This window comes from Dromiciops gliroides, chromosome 1, assembly GCF_019393635.1.
Source record: "Dromiciops gliroides isolate mDroGli1 chromosome 1, mDroGli1.pri, whole genome shotgun sequence".
In the NCBI taxonomy this organism is placed as follows: domain Eukaryota; kingdom Metazoa; phylum Chordata; class Mammalia; order Microbiotheria; family Microbiotheriidae; genus Dromiciops; species Dromiciops gliroides.
In genome coordinates, this window is record NC_057861.1 from 560870151 (window position 1) to 560890732 (window position 20582).

Consider the following 20582-nt stretch of genomic DNA (forward strand, 5'->3'; position numbering starts at 1 on the left):
ACAGCATGCATATATATACACACACACATGCATTTACATAGTGAATGTATATATGGCTTATAGAGTATGTGTGTAGTGTTTTTATACATACAAGTATGTATATGTATATATATGTATATGTATGTGTGTGTATACACATATTGCCTGAATTTTAGAGAATAAACTCTAGTTGTTGTTAGCATCCTGTCCATTTTTAAAACAAAATTCCAGATGTGCTCTGACCAGTAAAGTCTACCTCCTTATTCCTGGAAGCTAAGCTGCTCTTTCTTTATTCAGTTCAAGATTATTTTTGGGTCATTGGATTTTTTATTTTGTTTTTGACTGCCATATCAAATTGTTTGTACATATTAAGCTTACAGTGTATTAAAACCACCAGAAATTTTCAGACAAACCTGTGCAACCATATTCTTCTCCCCCATGTGGGTATGAAGCTGATTTTTGACCCATAAATATTTACCCTTTCCCCTGTTGAATTTCATCTTGTAAGGGGCTAAAATTCTAGCTATACTGTCTAAAATATCTAATGAGTGGTTGCCAATAAATTATAAGCTTTAGCAAGAGTTAGACTTTTAAGCATTTATTAAGGAGAATAAGAATTTTGTAAAGAGAGAGAGAAAGGCCTAGATTCCTCTATCTATTAAAGGGAGAGAGCATTCCTAGCTCCGCTCTCCGCCAGAGTCCACAGGAAAGAGAGTGAGTCAGAGCGCCAGCCTCTCCCTTCTTCCTCCCACAAGCAATTGTCACTTCCTGATGCCAAAGAAAAGACGCACGGTCTTGCCCTCAGAGACCTTCACCTCATGGCGGAGCTTTTCTACAGTAAGTCTCCAGCAGGTGGAGTAATTTCATTCATTACAATCTTATTCAATTTAGTCCAGAATTCTAGCCTAATAAGATCTTTTTGGATCCTGACTATCATTTGGTATATTATTTATCCTTCTTCACCAGTGTCATTTGCAAATTTGGTGAGCATGCCCTCTATGCCCTTATTTCTAAGTCATTAATAAAAATGATAAAAGCATAGGGACAACCCAACCACAGATCCCTGAGACACTCCCCTGGACAACCACTGTCACATACTGACACTGAACCATTAACAGCTACGCTTTGAGTCTGGCCATTCAATAAGTTTTGAATAAATCTAATTCATATCTCTCCTTCTTTTACACAAAAATGAGATATTTTATCAAAACCTTAACAAAGAACTGAGTAATCTACAATATTCTTCTGTTCTACTACGTTAGTATTCCTATCAAAAAATAGAAATTAAGTTAGTATGGAGTAACCTGTTCTTGATGAAGCCAAGATGACTCTGTAATCACTGCCTCCTTTTCTAGATCTTCATTGAAAATCTCTTGATAATACAGTTTAGAATTTTCCCAGGAATTAAAGTTATGGTCATAGGCCTAGAATTTGTAGCCTCTTTTCTCTTTCCTTGAAAAATTAAGTCAACATTTGCCCCTTTCCGGTCTTATGGTGCCTTTCTGGTTCTTCACAGTCTTTCAGATGCCACATGCAATAGCTCAGGTACCACATCATTCAGTTCTTTCAGCACCCAAAAGTGTAGTTCATTTAGGCCAAGTGATTTGAATCCACAGGGGCAAATAGGAGCTCCTTTATTATCTCTTCACTTATCTTAGGTATCAACTCCCTGGCAGCAATTTTTTTTCTGTCATTTCCATCCCAAAGGTCAGTTATTCTCCTTAGCAGAGAAAACAGAAGCAAAATAAAAATTTAGCTGCTCTTCTTTCTATTGTCAGTAATTATCATTCTGACTTCCTTCTGCAGTGCCCTTCTTTGATGGTCATCTTTTCCCAATATAGCTAAAAACAAACAAAAAAACAACACCCCCCCCACACACACACACACAACCTTTTTGTTGTTCTTAACTGCCCACACCAACCTTCAACGATTTGGAACTTTAACACTCCTGAAAGTATTTGTCTAGAACTGTGCCTATGTTCTCACATTTATCTTCCATTACACATGTGACCTTGCTTTCTTTTTCTATATAAACCTTCTTTAAAATCAAAGTTAGTTAGTGATTTCCCTGAGTTCTTGGTCTTATCCCACAAATCCCATTTTTCTTCTTCACTGAAATTGTTCCCTTTTTGCTTTCAGAATTTTATGCTTCAGAGTTTACCATCCCTACTAGACTGACTTCTCCTTGTGTATATTAGTCTACAGCATTCAATCTATTCTTCTTCTGAATAGACAGTATACCCTCAAAAATTTTAGGGTGCAAGTAACACTTTGCCCATCGTTCCTCTCCCTGATCACAAACTCTAGCAGGGAGTGAATACTTCCTTGTTATACTTCCCTGCAGTGTTCTCATCATTTACAACCCAGAATCCAAGTTTGGATTCTTAGTAAGAATTCCAGAGGACCAAAATGGAATCCTGGGGATACCATCTAGAACATAGTAACAGAGAAGTGAAGTAAAGGTGGAGCCCCAACCTGTTCCCAAAACCATAAACAGTAAATTTTGCTCCAAGGACAAGCATCAAGGAAAGCTTCTGGACAAGTAGCTCCCTCAAATCAACTTTTCAAAAAAAATTAAGTGGGAGAGAAGGGTCCCCAGGGTTCCTTCTCATGGAAAGGAAATATGGACCCCAAGACAGTAGGGCAGTTCTTGGTCAGGTCAGGGAGCAGCTCTAACAAGGGAAAGGAAGCACACAATCTGGCAGTTTCCTTTTTTAACCAATTAATCTTGATAACTAGCAACTAAGCTCAGTTGCTTCTAAATGTCATCAACACACTCTAAATGTCAATGCCCTAGGAAACACCCCAGTAAACACCCCAGTTTCCTTATTCTAGTTACAACTCTGCTTATACCATCCTTTCACCTCCCCTTTTCTCCCAGTCTACCTCTGTTAATGAGAAGGAACTACGGACATCCCTGGACACATGAATGTTAATTAATTTTAATTAATTAATGTTAATTAATGATAATTAAGTGCCCAATTAGTTTTCTTAGCAGCAACACTGCCACCCTGATCTGACCTTCAATATAATTTCTTGACCCTAATCTGAGATCATTTTATGTACATAAAACTTTAAGTGCTCCATTGCTTGCAGAATCCTTTTCCTTACATATCAATCTGTTCATATTGTCGGGACCGGGTTTTCTAACTTTCTTCCACGTCTTGGAAAAAATGCAGGAAAACTTTTCTACATTTGCTTTTGGCCCTTCTCTCTGCCTCTAATTTTATAATAATCTTGGGGATAGTTTTTTGTTTTTTGGTTTTTTGGTTTTTTTTAGTGAGGCAATTGGGGTTAAGTGACTTGCCCAGGGTCACACAGCTAGTAAGTGTTTAGTGTCTGAGGCCGGATTTGAACTCAGGTACTCCTGACTCCAGGGCTGGTGCTCTATCCACTGCGCCACCTAGCTGCCCGTCTTGGGGATAGTTTTAAAGCTTCAATAACAAATGTTTAGGAATTTCAAATGGCACTTAATGAGATTGTATCAAATGTCCTTTTCTCACTTCAGAAGGGAAGAAAAATTGATTATTAAAACTATAAAAACAATGGCATGTGTCTAATTTGAGTTTACAAAGAATAATTAGGTATTGCTCCAGGTACTTATTACATTTGTAAGGCACTTACTATAAAGAATATAATCTCATTCTGTTTACATGGTATATTCTTTGCAATAAACATAGTGTGATCAATTTAAATTCTTCAGTAGCATTTTAATATAGGACTTGAGCCTGGAAAGCATTACATAAATACTAATGGTCCTTTTATATGAGCCTTGCCTTTGGAGGAAATCTTAATCTTTTTTGGTTTATAATAATTTCTGGACCAATAATAATTTCAAAATGAACATTGGAATCTTATTGATAGTTAATTATTCACTCCTAATTTGCTCTTCATTGCCACAAAGCTAATGGGATTTATGTTTTGTAAATATCATGTGCTCAGTCTCCACATTGAAGGTGATTATTTTTCTTTATTGCTCATTTAATATTTATCGGATTAAAAGGACATAGCTAGAACTTTTCACAAATGTGGTATAGTGGAAAGAGCACTGAATTAAGAATTAGGAGACCTGGATTCAGTCCTGGTTCCGATACTTATTAGCTGTATGACAGTGATCAGGTCACTTCACCTCTCTAAACCTCATCTGTAAAATGGAGATAAGCATACTCACCTTACCTCTCTCACAGGCCTATTGTTAGGCAAATACCTTGGAGTGATATGTAAATATTAATTATTATCAAGGAAATAAAGTGATGCCCTCAGTCGTGTTGTTGCTTATTTAAAGAATCCAAATGATAGGAAAAAAAACCTTGCCTTTATTAACTCATTCACTTTTTTATGCTCTCATAGACTTTTTTCTTTTCTTTTTTTCTTTTTTTTTTGCAGGGCAAGGAGGGTTATGTGATTTTTCTAGGGTCACACAGCTAGTGTCAAGTGTCTGAGGCCAGATTTGAACTCAGGTACTCCTGAATCCAGGGCCGGTGCTTTATCCACTGTACCACCTAGCTGCCCCCTCTTTCTGACTTTCAGCCAGTAATCACCTATAATTAAAGTCTCCTGTTAAGCTGGATGAGCCCTAAGTTCTTACCAAATATTAAATAACTTCTATTGGGTGAAAATCAGTAAAATAACTCTAAACTTAACTAATATTTTAGAGAGAAAGATACTTTCCCCCCATCTTCCATCCCTGACAATGCTTTATATGAAGAGACAAAGTGGAGCAATCTACCAACCCCTTATCAAAGTTTGTTAAAGCCCTGTTTAAAAATTGGTTTCAAAGCAAAAAGATTGTACACTTCTATAACAGACTTTTCTACTTATGGTGAGAGACATGTACAATCTTTCAGTGGATGTAGTGGACCCTCAATAAAACTTAGTCTATTATCAAATGAATCAGTTTAATTAGAATTTTATTGTACTTAATGATTAGCATGGGCTTGGTGACAGGCCAATAAAAATAGCTCAAACTTAGATAACATTCCACACATATAATCTCTTTTGATGCTTGCAAGGTAGTTGTTACTATTATGCCTATTTCACAGATGAGAAAATTGAGGTTCAGGGAAGTTGTTAGTAAGTATCTGAGGGATTTTGAATTTGTTCCTTTTGATCTCAGATCCATTGCTCTGTTCACTTGGATTGGATAGATGTGGAAGGAACGAAGGAAGGAAAGAAGGGAGAGAGGAAGGGAGGGAGGAAGAATTTACTATTCACTTATGGGCCAGGCAACTAAGTGCTATGCACATACACAGAGTATGCTCCTAACAAATGTTTATTGACTGACCAATACTCATTAGACTTAAGCACAAGACTGAACTCCCCACTTCCTATATCTCCATCCCTAGAACAACCTATTGAATCCCTTGCCTCCCACTAAAGTTGATTTGTGTTTCATCTGCTTCTTTCTATTTGGGGGAAATTCATCAGTGGTCAGTAACATGTCTTGGGGATGACTAGATTTTGGGGACTTGAAATTTGGTAGACTAATTTTTTAATCAATCAATCAATAAACATTTATTAAGCACATACTATGTGCCAGACACTGTGCTAAACTTTAGGAATACAAAAAAGGCAAAAGACAATTCCTTCCCTAAAGGAGTTTATAATCTCATTGGGGAGACAACGTACAAACAAATATATACACAACAAGCTATATGCAAGATTAATAGGAGATAATTAACAGGAAAAAAAACCACCAGAACTAAAAGGAGTTGGGGAAGTATTTCTGAAGGAGGTAGGATTTTAGTTGGCACTAAATGCCTTCCTGGGAAGCAGCATACTAGACAAGTGATGTCCAGGATTTAATTTATTCAGCTCTAAAGTTTTCCCACTAACTTTTTTGTTTTTGAGGCAATCAGGGTTAAATGACTTGCCTGGGTGACATAGCTAGTAAGTGTCTGAGGTCAGATATGAAGTCAGGTCCTCCTGACTCCAGGGCTCTATCCACTGTGTCACCTGGCTGCCTCCCATCCAACTTTCTTCATGATTGCTTAACCTAAGAAGATTCATAATTTTTTTTATTATTAATATATCCAGCAGTGGCCTATCAAACTGGGGCTTCCTACTAGCTCAGTTTTCAAGGCTCTCTATCCTCAGCAAAAGTGCTGAATTGAATTTAAGAGTCTACTGCAGCATCACCCCTGGCTGTGCATACTTGTTAGTTTGATGTGAAAGTGATTAAAATGCTAAGTACTACCCATTGAAGACATTTCTTTTATTTTTAAATGAAGAAAAAAAAGCCTATGTTTCAGGAATGATTTTTCAATGGAAAGTTGTTATGAATGGATTTGATCTTTTCAGAACAAATGCGGGAATTAACAGGGTGAGAATATAAGAAAATAACTCTTAGATGTCAACATAAAGATTCCAACTCCTCCATTTCAAAGGTGGAAAATCAGACTAGCTGATTGTCCCCTAATCACTAAAATATCTATAACCAACCACTGAAATTTCTCAAGTCCATCTATTTAAATTTATTTCAATTAAACACTGGGAGTTGGGTTTTTTGTTTGTTGTTTTTTTTTTCATTATCCACTAAATCAGCAGATTCCATTAAGGCAGGACTATAGAGACCACAATCTTTGGTTTGTTTTAGTAGTTGGCCACAATGTACTTTTTTTCAAAGGAAACTATTCAATCTCATGCTCTCTAATGGATAATAGTCCCTTGAAGACAATAATTCTAAGACAATGGATGTACTTTCTCTGTAACTAAGACACAAATTATGTCAATAACATGACAAAATCTATATAGTACTCTAAATACAATACTCCTTTTTTTCTTTTGGAAGAGAAAATTAGCTATTTGGGGTGATTATATATCCCCAGAGGAGCTCTTGTAAAACTATTGGAGAGTTCAGTCTTGTGCTTAAGCCTAATGATTGTTTCAATACCTATAACCTACACCCCTGATATTCCCTTCTTTGGAACTAACAAGATCACTTACAGAACTATACATGTTAATTTAGAATTAAGACTGAGAAAGCTAACCATATAATGGGAAAAGACAGCAGTTTTCAATAAATTGCATACAGATCTATGTATTTTTTTATTTTTGTCTTTTTCTACCTCCAGCAAATGTATTATTAAATTTGAACCCTACTCCCAAAGTTTTGAATAGAAAACCCTTCCTTAAAGGCAGGGACTAACAAAAACTGCTTGGAAAACTAGAAAACAGTATGGCAGAAACTAGGTATAGACCAACACCTCACACTGTATACTAAAATAAGGTTGAAATGGGTACATGATTTACACATAAAGGGTGATACCATAAGCAAATTAAGAGAGCAGGGAATAGTTTATCTGACAGATTTATAAATAGGGGAAGAATTTAAGACCAAAGAAGTTATAAAGAGCACTACAAAATATAAAATAGATCATTTTGATTATATAAAATTAAAAAGCTTTTGCACAAAGCTAATATAACTAAAATTATAAGGAAAGCAGAAAAAAATTTATAACAAGTATTACTGATAAAGGCCTCATTTCTCAAATACATAGAAAACTGAGTCAAATTTATAAAAATGCAAGTCATCCCCCAATTGATAAATAGTCAAAGGATATGAACAGGAAGTTTTCAGACAAAGAAATATATATAGTGCTGGGCAATGAGGGTTAAGTGACTTGCCCAGAGTCACACAGCTAGTAAGTGTCAAGTGTCTGAAGTAGGATTTGAACTCCAGTCCTCCTGAATCCAGGGCTGGTGCTTTATCCAGTGTGCCACCTAGCTGCCCCCAAAGAAATCAAAGCTATCTATGATCATATGAAAAAATTGCTCTAAATCACTATAGATCAGAGAAGTGCAAATTAAAACAACTCTGAGGTACCACTTCACACCTAACAGAGTGTCTAATATAACAACAACAAAAAGGAAAATGTTGGATGTTGGACCACTATTGGTGGAGTTGCAAATGGATCCAACCATTCTGGAGATCAATTTGGAATTATGCCCAAAAGGCTATAAAACTGTGCATTCCCTCTGATTCAGCAATACTACTGCTAGGTTTATATGCCAAAGACATCCCAAAAAGGGAAAAAGACCTATTTGTACAAAAATATTTATATTGTGGTGGCCAAGAATTAGAAATCAAAGGGATGCCCATCAATTGGGAAATAGTTAGACAAGCTATATGGCATATGATTGTAATGGAATAGTATTATGGTATAAGAAATGACAAGCAGGATGATTTCAGAAAGACTTGGAAAGACTTATATGAACTGATGTATAGTTAAATGAACAGAACCAGGAGAATGTTCTGTATAGTGACACCAACATTGGTTGATGAAGAACTGTGAATGATTTAATTATTCTCAACAATACAATGATCCAAGACAATCCCCAAATACTATCCACCTCCAAAGAAAGAACTGATATTGATTGAAAAGAGACTGAAGCATGCTATTTTTTACCTTCTTTCATTTTTTTCTTTTATTTTTGTAGTTTTCTTATACAAAAGGACTACTATGGTAACATTTTACATAATTTATAATTTACATTACCCATGTATAACCTATATCTAATTGCTTACCACCTCAGGGAGGGGGAAGAGAGAAAAGGAGGGATGGAATTTGGAACTCAAAACTTTAAATAAAAATGTATATTATACTTTTAAATAAATCAATAAGGGAAGGGACTATTCAATGTAATTAATTTAATTAAAATATATAAATTAAATTAATTTCTTGCTTCTCTCTCTTCTACCTTAGGTATCAAGGAAGTACCATAGGGCTTCCACCTTCCAGCCATCCTAGAGAAGAAAAATTAAAAAAAAAAATAACCCCCCCAAACCCCCAAATTGAAACAGCTAAGCTGTAGAACTCATGTGCACAACCCTCCTTCTCAAAGGGAATAGGAGGGTGTATGTATCTATCTCAGGATTTGGTTTGATTGGTTGAGTAGTTTGTGAGTTGGATAAGTAAGTTGGGGTTTGCTTATGGAAGACCTTGAGGATTCTATATCTCTATGTTAAATCTCCTTTCTTTTTGTTTTGAAGCATCTGATTTCTCCTGGCTTCTCCTTAGTGTCATTCTTTGAAGAGTGGTAAGTGATGACTTCACTGCTCTTACTGTATATTCCAAAATGACTTGAACCTGACTTCTTTATTTTGCTTTGTAACTTCTACAAATCTATGATTTTATTGATGTTGGTACTCCGTCCACTAATGCAAATAACCTACCCATTGTGCCCCATCTTATGTGTTTCTTATCTATATCCATAAATCTTTAATCATGCATAGGAAACTCAAATGGGCCTCTGGTGATGGTCATTTTGTGGGATGATTCATATCAAAGAACTGTGACGTCTTTTGTGTCTCTGGTGAAGCTAACAAGTTGAAGTCAAGGGGGGAAAAATCTCACTCTCAGTTCAGGGGTAAGACAGCCATGGGATATGGGATCCTTCGGATCTTTTGCTAGTATATTTGACTTTCAGCCACTTTAGAAGTGGTAGCTCTAAAATCTCAAACCTTTAGACCTTTTTATTTTACCCCTTAGTGAAAGGCTTAATTAGGAGCACAAAATGTTTATGCATCATAAACACATTTTAAAAGTTAAGAGGAATCTCTGCCCCTGATAAACACTAACCAAAACATGTTCAAATCAGCAGTTTGATGGTGCCCACAGAGACAGCTGGAGAAGGGGGGTAAATCTCACAGCTGGAGAAAGCAGCAGGAAATTACACTATTGGAAGCTTGTGAATAAACAAACAGCAACAAAGAAAATGTTGTGAAACTAGACAGTTTGCTGAACTGGTAAGATGATACAAATTGAAGGACATGACCTGCCTCAAAAAACTATAATTTACTATGCAAGGGTTTCCTGCAATTTCATTATTATAAATTAAAACTAAAATCACCCAAGTGGTTATTGCTATGGTCCCTTGACATGTAACCATTTAAAAATATTTTTTAAAAAAAGACTTCTCTCTTAAATACTTAGCCCAAATTTCATTTAAAAAGATGTTCCTTTATATATACAAAAGTATGCATAATTGCAGCTTTGTAATGCCCATCAATTGGGGAATGGCTAAACAATCTGTGGTATGTGATTGTGATGGAATATTATTGTGCCATAAGAAATGATAAGCAGGATGATTTCAGAAAGGCCTGGAAAGACTTGTATGAACCGATGTATAGAGAAGTGAGCAGAACCAAGAGGACATTGTGCACAGAGACAGCAATATTGTTTGATGAAGAACTGTGAATGACTTTACTATTCTCAGCAATACAAAGATCCAAGATAATCCCAAAGGACTAATGATGATGCATACTATCCACTTCAAAGAAATAATTGATCTTGATTGAATATGGATTATAGCATGCTATTTTTCACTTTCTTTCATTTTTTTTCTTTTATTCAAGTTTTCTTATACAAAATGACTAATATGGTAACATTTTATATAATTACACAGGTATCACCCATATCTGATTGCTTACTGCCTCACAGAGGGGGAGGGAAGGGAGAAAAGGAGGGATAGAATTTGGAACTCAAAACTATAAAAAAATATGTTTATTATTAAAAAATAATAATTGCACCTCTGTAGTAGCAAATAACTCCTACAAAGAAAATAGGTATCAGCCCACTAGAGAGTCGTTGAACAAATTGTGATATGTGAAAGTAACAGAAAATAATTAGTAAATAAAGTAATAGAAACTATGAAATCAAGAAATTTAGAGAAACACAGACTTATTCGAATAGCTTCAAAGTGAAATAAATAGAACTAGTATTAGATAGATAGATGATAGATATTGATAGATACATAGATATAATTATTATACTAATATAAATGGAAAAGAACAATGAACAAATCCAAATACTATGTACGTATATTGACCAATCTTGGCCCTGGAGAAGAGATGAGGCAATTTATTTCTTTTCATGGAAAATGTAGGAAGCTATGCGCTCAGAATACTGCAAATGCTATCAAACACTATGGTTTTGTTGGTTAGTTTTGCTTAACTGCTTTTGTTCATTGGAATGGATGAAGAATGGTATATTTTTAAATGACTGTGATACCATTCAACCAAAATTTCCTGGATAACTGGAAAGCAGTTTTTCTGAAATTAGGTGTAGAACATCTAATAACATATGCCAATATAATCTCCCACTGGGTATATTATTTACATATGAAAAATCAAATAAAAAGAAATTAGAGGAATAAGGAATAAAGTGCCTTTTGCATCTATGGAAAGGGGAGGAGTTTAAGACCAGACATGGGAAAAATAGGATCTTAGAACATAAAATGTCATTTTTGATTACATTTATTTTAAATGTTTTTACACAAAGAAAACCAATTTTGCTAAAATTAGAAAGGAATCCTTTAACTGGGTAAAAATTTTTACATCATTTCTCTTATTAAGGTTTCATTTCCAAGATATACAAAGACTTGATAAATATTTATTAGAATGAGTTATTTCCCAATTGATAAATGGTCAAAGGACATGAACAGGCAGTTTCAAAGGAAGAAATATAAGCTATCAATAGACATATAAAAATGTTCCAAATCACTATTAATTAGAGAAATGCAAATAAAAAAGCTCTGATGTTCCCCTGCACACGCATCAAGTTATCACACTTAACAAAAAAAAATGAAAATTATGAATGTGAGGGGAACTGTGAGAAAACTAGCATATTAATACACTGTTGGTAGAGCTCTGAATTGGTATAGTCCTTCTGGAAAGCAGTTTGGAACTATGTCCCAAAAGCTACCAAACCACATATCTTTGACCTAGCAATACCACTGGTACATCTATACCCCCCAAAAGATCAAAGAAAGAAGAAAAGTATCCATCCAAAGTAGAGGCAATTTAGAAGCTGAAAACTAACGGGGACCTCATCAATTAGGGAATGGCTAAACAAATTATGGTGTACAGTTGGAATGGAATAATATTGTGCTATGAGAAATAAAGAAGGATACAAAAAGAATCACAGATAAGCAGGACAGCTTTGAAAGTTATAAATTGAATTTAATTCAATTAATAAATGTTTAAAACAAAAAGCAAGCTGCACATAATAGGAAACTGTAGTTTTAAGTATAATTCTATTTTTCTTATCCTTTATATATGAGTATCCCCATTTTATTTTTTGTTTGTTAAATTCAGAATAAGTAAAAATTTATTTTTAAAATAACTGATGTAAAATAGAGCATCAATAAAACTTTTAACTAATAAAATTAACTAAAAGTAAAATCTTGAACAAAGAAAAGGTAGTTTCCAAGGTCACTAATGGATAGAACATATTAATAAGTACATTGAAGCAAATGTCAATTTTTGAGATGTGCTAATGAGATTCCTGATTTTCTCCAGCAATTATCCTGCTACCAACACCCTTCCATTAGAAACTGTTAACAAAGCTGTAATATCCCAAATGTATTAATGGCCAATACTCTTTTCACCTAGAGATCTTTGCTGGAGATGACCAATGGATCACCTGGAAGACCAAGGCACATCGAACAAACATGCATAATTTGCTTGAGATTGGTATTTAATTGGGATATCACATACAAGGCATCATCAAAGGCCATTTGTTCTTAGTATAAACATAAATCTATATTTTAAAAATTATTCACAATGAAAATAAAAATCCTTAATAATAGTCACAAAAATATAAGGCACATAATTTTTTTCTGAAAGGAAATTAGCCAGGGGGTACCTCTTCTAGATTCAGTTGGACTTAACTATCTATGAGATCCTACAAAATTCCCAACTACTAACAAAGTAAAGGAGAAAAAGGCTATGGGTTTTTTTCACTAATGACTTCTGTGGAAAGAGCAGGAGAATAAAGAAGAATTTGAGTCAAATGGGGGGGAAGGAAATAATATAGGTTATTTAGAAGGGATTATCTTCATGAAGCAAATCAGAGGTTAATATTGGGAGGAAAAATTTGGTGAATTTTAAGAGAAATTGAGGAAAAATTAATGGAGAAAAATCTCCAGGCCCAGATATTGGTCCAAATTCTACTTCAAAGTTGAAAGGGGAATAGGATAAACAATGTTAAAGGAAAATTTAAATAACTAAGAAGGATCATGAAAGATTATGGAATAGTATCTGATTCAAAGGATAAAGGGAATCTAAATCTGGTAGTTGGCAAGACACACCACAATTTCAAAGGACTCATGATTGAAAATGTTCTCCATCTCCAGATAGAGAACCAATCAACTCAGAATACAAATTGAATCTTATTTTTTCCTCTTCCTTATTTTTTTAACATAGCTAATGTGAAAATTATATGTATATATACTTATAACACACACACACACACACACATATATATATATATACTGGGTTTTATGTTTTTTACCTTAAAATAGGTGAGGAAGTTAGTGGTAGGAGGGAGATAAATTGGCATTGAAAATAAAATAAAATAAAATTTTTTAAAAAGAAAGAGGAGGGGCAGCTAGGTGGTGACACTAACTAGCTGTGTGACCTTGGGCAAGCTACTTAACTCCCATTGCCCTGCCAAAAAAAAGAAAGAGAAGAGAAGAGAAGAGAAGAGAAGAGAAGAGAAGAGAAGAGAAGAGAAGAGAAGAGAAGAGAAGAGAAGAGAAGAGAAGAGAAGAGAAGAGAGAGGTTTAGGGAAGACTAAGTGGTCACAACGTATTAGATGGGCCAGTTTTTTTCTTCTTTTTTGAGGATGGACACAATAGAAGACAAAAGGGTAACCTTAACATTGTCTTTTACAGTTAATTAGCTTTACAATATATTGATATTACTATGTAAATTGTTCTCCTGGTTCTGCTCACTTCACTTTGTATCAGTTCATGTAAGTCTTCCCAGACTTTTCTGTAATAATCCCCTTCATCATTTCTTTCAGCACAAGATTATTCCATCACATTCATTTATGATAGTTTGTTAAGTCATTCCCCAAATGATAGGCATACCCTCAATTTCCAATTAATTGCCACAACAACAAAAAAGTTTTTATAAATGTTTTTGTATATATAGGTCCTTTTGGTGTTTCTTTGATCTCTTTGGAGTAAAAACATTAGCAGTATTGCTGGGTCAAAGGATATGCAGTTTTATAGCCCTTTGGGCATAGTTCCAAATTGCTTTCCAGAATAGTTGGCCTGTCCTTTTCCCCAGGGTTTGTGCTAATACCACTACTAGAGAGCAGAAACTACTCACTTTTCTCAGATCCAGTTGGCAAATTCTAATGACTCTATCCCCATAAAATCTCCTACACTGAAGCTCTTCTCTACATACACCAATAACATTCTTGCTCATGTCCTTATCACCTCATGCCTAAGGTAATGTAATAACCTCCTAATTTGGTACCTTCTTTCCATTTCTCTACCCTCCAATCAGGCTTCCACACACCTGCCAAAAGAACCTTTCTAGGTCACAAGCTTGACCCAAAGTCACTCTCCTATTCAAATGGTTCCCTATTAATAGTAGGATAAAATATAAATTCCTTGAAATGGCACTTAAGGCCCCCATAAACTGGATCCAAACTACTTTTTCAACCTTATTTCACATCACTCCCCTTCATGAATTCTATGTTCCAGCCAAATTAAACTACTGGTTGTTACCAAATTTGACATCACATCTCATAAACAGGCTCCCCAGTTAAATAAAAGGGGAAAAATAAAAGTCCCTGAGAGGTTGAGGTTAAATTCAGGTTACCCTGGTTCAGAGTGGAAGGTTTATGTACCCTGCTTTGCATTTCCTTAGTCAGACAGAGCACCAAGTAGAGAGTGAGTATTCTGTGCATATAACCAAACTGGCAAGAAACCATATGTAAATACAGATAATCTCCTGATAGCTTTTAACCATCCATTACAGAGAGGGGAAAAAAAGTCAGTGAAACTTCCTGGCAGGTACACTAATGCATACAACCTGAACAACTATTGGAGATAAAAAAAACTATTACTTGACGGTCAGATGAGGCGGAAGGCTGAATCTTACTGATTACATTACACTTTTCATGCCTCCTTGTTGATGCATAGAGCAAAAACAAATTTCTTCTCTATTGGAATAGAAGCCATTTCTGTTCTGAGAAGTTTTCTCTGCATTTTCCATTTCAATGAAAAGCATGCTGAAATAAACTGAGCGAGTAATATCAGGTGGTACCGCATTTGGGAACCCTATATTCCTCTCTCACTCTCCTTATCCCACAGCACAAACACCCTTCTCAATCATTTCCCCTTCCAGCAAGAAATGATGAGCAAAGTAGTTTGAGCTCCTAGGGAACTCATTCTCAGTAGTGTCAGGGCTTTACTAAGTAATTCAAGTACCATCTATTTGCACAACATGCTATGGTATAGAAGTAGAATAAAAATCTAAACCACAAGAGATATTTGGTGTTGCCTATGTCAACATGTTCACACAATCTATTGTTTTATATAAGCTATAGATAGCTTTAAAAATGCATACTTCTTCCTTCTTGTTTACTTACTGATAATGTCATTTTATGCATAAGGTATGCTTAATGAACTTATGACAAAATTATGAACCACTACTGTGTGGTTCTGTTCTGCAATAAAATTGATTTTATAATAACATCAAGACATTATATAATCTTTTAGCAAAAACTCAAATATCCCATTAAAATTATTGCCTCTGTATGGATAAGAGGAAAAGATCATAGTATAATAGAGGTACATGAGAGAATAATAGTTGATATTAATATAGTACTTTAAAGCTTTCAAAATGATTGATACATTATCTTATGCCATCCTATGAGGTAGGAGCTATTATTCTCCCCATTTTACAGGTGAGAAAACAGGCCAAGAGCAGCTCAGTGATTTGCCCAGAGTCACATAGCTATTTGATGTCAAAGGCAGATTTGAATTTAGGTTTTATTGATGTCAAGCACAGTAAATGCTCCATACACTCTGCCACCTTGCCTGCCTAAAGAGATCTTAGAGATCATCTACTATAGTAGTTTCAGACTCAAGTAGAAAGGGATCCCTAAGGTCTGCATATTGCCTTAGAAAACCACGTCAACATTATGTTGTGTCATATTTTAATTATTTTGTGAAATTTTTTCCAAATTACATTTTAGTCTGGTTCCCCCTAGGAGTTTTGCTGTTCAACTGTGGATAGTGAGTTTGATACCTGACACTCCTTTATATTACTGATGAATTCTCTTGAAGCATCAGAGAGATCAGGTATCTTTTCCAGGGTCTCTCAGAGCTGGGACTAAAACCTAGGTCCTCAGACTAGTTAAATAAGACATATTGCTCATCTTTTCATCCTAGAAATAACTAAACATTCATCTTTGTTGTTGAGGATAACCATCAGTGGTTGAAAAGGACTCCTACATGGCTCACTTTGCTTCAAGAAATAATTTATTAAGTATCCTCCTGGGTTAAAGTCTTGTCTCTGACAACTCCTGGCTGTTTCCACTGTCTCAGACAACTCGTGTTAAGATTATAAGTCACAGAGCAGTTAGTGGCCAGTCTACTTTAATATAGGAAGTTTCTTCCTTATGACTTTTCTACATTAAAGAAATCACGGGGCAGCTAGGTGGCATAGTTGATAAAGCACGGACCTTGGATTCAGGAGGACCTGAGTTCAAATCCAGCTTGACACTAGCTGTGTGACCCTAGGCAAGTCACTTGACCCTCATTGCCCAGAAAGAAAGAAAGAAAGAAAGAAAGAAAGAAAGAAAGAAAGAAAGAAAGAAAGAAAGAAAGAAAGAAAGAAAGAAAGAAAGAAAGAAAGAAAGAAAGAAAGAAATCACAAATATGGTTCCCTGCTTCACCTAAACCCTGTCCCCACCAAAAAAGAAGGGAAAAAGCCCTTGTATGGTCAGTATAGGATTAAATAAAAATAATAGGTTTCATTCCTATTATTAGAGAAATTAAATTTTAGATGTGGAGACAACTCAGTAAACAAATAGTTCAAGGAATTCATGATTATGTCCCAAAATCACTAGAACAATTAAATGTCCATAGACCTCTTTGCATCTAACATGTTGGGGATACTACTATTTCTATTACAAAGTTTAAATCTTAAGCAACCAGTCCAGATATAGAAAAGGGAAAAACCTGAGCTATGATTTCCCATCCATGTGACATCTGCACAGCAAAATGGAAGAAATTGGTTGGCATGGGGCTGAATAAGTAAATTGGTTTAGGTAGTAATATCATGTTTCTTATGTTGCCTTTGAAATGAGGACTGAAGACTGCCCATCTATGACAAAGAGCTGATGGAATAAAATGCAGGGTAAGAAATGCATTTTGGACATGGCCAATATGAGAATTGGGGGCAGCTTGGTGGAGATGTGGTTAGATTGCTGGGCCTGGAGTTCAGAAAAATTTACTTCCTGAGTTCAAATCTGGCCTCAGACACTTGCTAGCCATATGACCCTGGGAAAGTCACTTAACCCTGTTTGCCTCTGTTCCTTATCTGTAAAATGAGCTGGAGAAAGAAATGGCAAACCACTCTAATATCTTTGCCAAGAAAACCCCAGGGGTCACAAAGAGTGAGCTACAATTGAAATGACTGAACAATAACCAAAAAAATGAGAGGTTTTTTTTTTTTTTGCTTGACTATGCTTATATGATAGAGAATTCTGTTTCTTTTCATCCTCGAGTATAGGGGGTAAAAGTTTGATCATTGAAAAAAAAAATCAAGTTCCTAAGAGAAGGAAAAGAAAAAGAGAGATTACTAAATCAATTGTTCTTCTGAGTTAGCAGCAAGAGCAATAGACAATTGTGAGCTCTATTTTAGCAAGAATGGAAGGAAAGGAAAATATTCTAATAATCTGCCAATGAAAAAGAAAAAGAATTAATTAATTAATTAATACTAAGTTTATATCAATACTAAGTAACATGTACACAAAATAAAATGCATAGCCTAGCTAGTCATGAAGGCAAAGTTAGAGTTTGGGAGTTGATTTTTTTTTTATCTGAAGGGTCACTTCTATCCCCCAACCTAATTAACTAAGACAGAGACAGAGAGACAGATGGAGACAGAGACAGACAGAACACTAAATTATAACTCTGCGATGTGCTGACAAACTTAATGAATTTGAAAGGACAATAATTTGGCCCATTGGATGAAAGGCAGATAACACTATAGAGGAAACATTTTGTGAGTGGTTGAGAAGAACAAGTCACATCTCTTGAGCTATCTATAAAAAACACAGCAAGACAGTCAAATAGTGAATCTGTCAAGTAGTGAACTAGAGAGTTAGAATCATGTCCCTGAGAGGGAGAATTAAGGGATAAAAACTGGACCATTAGAAAACAATGCAACTGCAAACAGTCAGGAGCAGAAAGACACATCCTTACGACAAACAACTTTCCAAGAAAAGGAGAATGTGCCTTTGTTCTCCTACCATCTATGTAGACAAACTTCAGGGCTAATGCCCTGAGGTAGCTGAATGGGCATGTAAACTATTCTGCCTCCCCACCTGGTTTCCTTTACGCTTGTTTTTTCCTGATCTTAGGTGAATGAGTATTTTGAGTGAACTAGTGAATTTGGGCCATCCGGAGGTGACCAAAGGTAAAAGCAGTGGCCAACATATTGTCCTTGATAGCAGAGGAAGTATATGGAAATGAATATGGACAGGGAGATCCCTTGTGGCAGGCTGAAGTGACTGTATACTCAACAGAAGCAACAATCCTCAGAACCCAAAAGAATTACACCTATGTGAAACTGTATGAGGACTCCAAAGAGTAAAGGATTTTCAGTAACCAATAGCTAAGAGGTATCCTTGACTACATTTTCTCTAGTTGCATACTCACTACCCTTGTACTTTAAATTGGAGTTCATGCTCTCTGCTAATTCTGTATGCAAAGGGTTGAGGTTACTCGAGAATTTGGGGGGATGGAGAGTGTCTCAATGGTTCTTGCTAAATACCACCATAGGAAATACCTTTTCTAAAAGATATTGAAATCTAGCTAAGTAATGTTAATGGGAAATACATGAGTCTGGGCTTAGAAGCCACAGAGTTAGAAGCCAAGAATCTTCTGGATAATGACTAGAAACATGAAGAAGTACCATATTCATTTTCCTACACAAATACCAACTTGTTAATATGAGTATCCAGTTGAGAAAATAGTCTCAGAAAGAGCAGTACATTATCATTGATAATAATTCACAAATCAGTTGAATTTTAAAATTTATAAAACACTTTTCCAGCTAGAATGCACTCAATAGACAAGTATTTGTTAACTACCTACTACTAGTGGGAAAGATGCCAGTATACAAGGAGATAATGAAAATTAGGGGGGAGGGGATGATTCAAGGAACAATCCACTAGAGAGGGGAGGGGTGGGAGAATTTGGCATTGGTAAAGAGGAGTCTCTGAAACTGTAGTAAAGAAGACGACAATGGGAAGTAATATCTATTAGAGCCTTCTTTTTGCTTAAAAAAACTAGGGCAGGGGCAGCTAGGTGGCGCAGTGGATAGAGCACCAGCCCTGGAGTCAGGAGTACCTGAGTTCAAATCCGGCCTCAGACACTTAACACTTACTAGCTGTGTGACCCTGGGCAAGTCACTTAACCCCAATTGCCTCACTAAAAAACAAAAACAAAAAAACTAGGACAGTTGATAAATACTTAACTTTTCTTGATGACAATTTCATATTTTCAAAAGTAAGAAGAAATAACAAGAGGGAATCTTATTCTGGATCCGATTCTAACAATAATGAGGAACTCGGAGCCAAAGTAAAAATGGTAAGACTCCTGGGAGGAAATGAAAAGCCATCTTAAGTTTATGATATCTAGGAGGGAAAAGGGGTGTTATTATCTAAAATGCTCCCTAGATCTGGGGAATGAAGATATGTTAAATAAATCTAAAAAAGGAAGGATAGGATCCAAAGACCTAAAATTCTGTCAGGAAGCCAACCCAAGAGGAATGGGATCATCTCAAAAAAAAAAAAATTGTGACACCATAAACCAAACTAATGCATTATGGAATAAAAAGGAATTAAGTATAAAGAGATGGTTGCAGATCTATCAATATTTAAAAGAAAGAAGATAGAAGTTAAAACATCAAGAAATCATATATATGTATATATACATGTATGTACATATATATATATATAAAACTCAAATACAGAAGACTATATTCTCATCTGATGACATAAATAATTTAAAAAAGAACAGTAGAGGATGAGACAAATTTAGAGCTCATTATGTTTCACATAAATGGATTCATTTCACTTATAGATCATAGCTTTTGAGCTGGAATGGAGCTTAGCGTCCATCTAGTCCAACTCTCTTCTTTACAGGCAAAGAAACTAAGGCTCAGAGAGGTGAAACCACTTTCCCAGTGTTACATAAGTAGCAAATGGCAGAGAGAATTTGAACCTAGGTGACCTGATTTTATGTCCAGAACTCTTTCCACTACACCATATTGCACCTAATTTATTTTGCTTATTTACCAAAAAGAGGAGAAGGTATATTGACTGATTTAAAATAAATAAGTTGTCTATAAAATTATAGCTAATATATAAAAATATGTACATTGAAGATAAATAAGATGTACAAATATTTACCATACTTCAGCTAACTACTGTAAGGGGGGCTAAAATTCTAGCTACACTGTCTAAAATATCTAATGAGTGGTTGCCAATAAATTATAAGCTTTAGCAAGAGTTGGACTTTTAAGCATTTATTAAGGAGAATAAGAATTTGGTAAAGAGAGAAAGAAA